Source organism: Triticum aestivum, unplaced genomic scaffold (assembly GCF_018294505.1).
Source record: "Triticum aestivum cultivar Chinese Spring unplaced genomic scaffold, IWGSC CS RefSeq v2.1 scaffold27508, whole genome shotgun sequence".
NCBI lineage: Eukaryota > Viridiplantae > Streptophyta > Magnoliopsida > Poales > Poaceae > Triticum > Triticum aestivum.
Genome location: NW_025231123.1, coordinates 9,477 through 12,045, shown reverse-complemented (window position 1 = coordinate 12,045; position 2,569 = coordinate 9,477). Strand labels below are relative to the sequence as shown.

The following is a 2,569-nucleotide window of genomic DNA, read 5'->3' as shown; positions in this document are numbered from 1 at the left end:
ATCTTCCACATCTTGAGTAAGGTTACCCTGCATGACAGAGGAAAAAACATTAGTCACATGGATACATAGATCCAAGGCCTATTCAATGTGGTGAAGTTGTTGTCAAAACTACATACACATGATGAATGCGAACATTGGTTTCTGGAAGCAAACCAGAGTACTATTATGTAGTTTGAATAAACAAAAGCGCATCATGAAAAGTTTGCTAAGAACTACCCGTGCAAGTTTTGGTTCATGTTATAAACACCAACAATTTATTTGCAGATGTCTTATTCTGGTATCATCCTAGTAACCAAAGTGAACAAAAACCAACCTCATAAAGAGCGAAAACATCAAAATTTTGGTAAAGCAGTGGAATGGCAATATTATTGATATTTGGTAACACTTGGTGTATTTGTATGCTCAAAGCAGAGTGAACAATACAAACATTGGATTAAAGTGGTTCAATCGAACTGAAACTATACAAAAATTGACTCAAGCGACGCATTGAGTAAGCTGATGTATACCTGTCAGGTTCAATTGTCCTCTTTGCCAACATAAGAGTAAAGAAAACAGGTAGCATCGCAGCACATAGATGCTTAAGAGTATATCCACTAACAATGTCATGTGTTCACCTATATATAGGTTTGTCTGCAGCCTCTTCTACTTTGGCAAGAAGGTAAAATCCTGAAATCAATTTGAAAAATCAGAACAAAAGTATCCAGACAATATAACTTGACGCTTAGCAACCCTCATGAAAAATTGCGCTGAGACAAAATAATTCGGCAATGACCTATTCTTTAAACTGCACTTAAATAAATGCTTCTGCATAACTCATTCTTGTAGCAATTTCATCAACAACCGAGAAGGAGAAGTTCAGATAGATTTATATTAATTGGACGTTGACTGGTTGATAAATTTTTAGATAACATCAGACATGACTGGGGAAACAGAATCATCTTGGCACCGGTCAATGATATTGAGAGAATAAAATTTAAGAAGGGGAACAGTAAAACTTTTGGTGAGTTTTCTATGAATTTCAAGGTAACTATGGTTTATAACCAAGCATCATGAGTACAGATTGCCAAAAGAAAAAGGTATCACCAGTTTCTATGCTGTGAGAAAATCGACTATGAAATAAACCAGTACATTAATGCGACTCACATATAGCTATATACACAAATAATGGAACTGCATACACCATGGTGATATTAAACGAGAATAACACTAACCTGCTGCCTGTAAAAAATTGTAGGATGACTAGAATATTTGTGTTTTGTATGTTGTTGTGTTGTATTGATCTGACCCTCATATGGGGTATATATAGAATACACGAGGGCATAGAGGTTTGGAGTACAAGATGAGTAATACATGGTTTAAACCTATTTGATCTACTCCTTATCTCTATCTTTAAACCCAAACTATATTCTAACACTGCCCACAACCAGTAGCTTGAATGTGTATACATTGGTGGAATAACTATAGTCATCACAGGTATTACAATGCATGGCATGAACTGGATTACCGCATATGGCCGAAGATCATCAAAGAAACTACACAACAGAGTAGACAGTTAAGTTCAAGGAAGAAAATATTCCTGACAGAAGGACAGATAAACAATCAAAAGATCGTGCCTCCAGTACATGATGCTCAGTGCACCAGCAATAACAAGGGGTGCAAGGGACTTTGTTCCTGACCTATCATCAACCCTTTTAATGTTGAAAATGGCCACGATAGACGTGAAAGCAACGTCATCTAGACAAACAAGCCCATATGTTAGCGCTTGAAATATTTAAAATCAAGAAAGAAGGAGCAACTCCTAGGGACTGGGGATTATACAGTGTCTACATGTCATGGCACCAAGCTAGGGGCTATACATTAGAGGAGATGATGATGTAAATATCACGATGCTGAATGTTAGATCCATGGCACAGAAGATCTAGGAAAGACTCACAGGCAATTTGTCCCAAACAAAGGTGGCATCGTTCGCGTAGAGATGGTAGTAGGATGAACCAACACGCCAGAAGTGACACCAGCAAAGCAGTGTCCAACTCAAGCGCTCCCCCTCTGAGCTGCCAGCAGGATCAACATCAGAGTGCTACAAATCTCAATTTGAGTCGGAATATGAACCAAATTGGTAAGAGCATCGAGTCTGCACCATAGCCTGAAGTAGTTTGTGTAGTGGCAAAGGATGAGCCACGCGAGACCGACAAATAGGAAGGTGGTGTTTGATAGCACGCTCAACGTATTAGGTATCCATGAGTAAGTAATTGAGCCAAACCTACAGTTCACTCACTCCCCAGTTTCCCTCTTTCTGAAGGAGCGCACGCAATGACGCAAGTACACTACACGTAGAAAGCTGCTGGCTTTCGGCGAGTTGCACACGTACGATCCTAATTAAGCAGCTAGGCAGGCAGCTGGATCGATCTTTGCGTCTAGATAGCTTTGAGGCTAGCCAGATCAAGTAACCGGCTTGATCGCTCAATCTCTCGCCGAAACACACCACGAACCCGAGGACACAAGAGACTCGTCGTGTTATGGCTACAGGTAGGTGCCCGTGGGCACCTGTTAATTGTATTGCTTTCTCATG

General features: G+C 40.0%; 1 pseudogene; it reads right to left on the bottom strand.

Moving 5' to 3' along the window:
- Window positions 1-8: 8 nt before the first annotated feature.
- On the bottom strand, window positions 9-2,260 carry LOC123175707 (uncharacterized; annotated as a pseudogene).
- Between the last annotated feature and the right edge of the window lie 309 nt (window positions 2,261-2,569).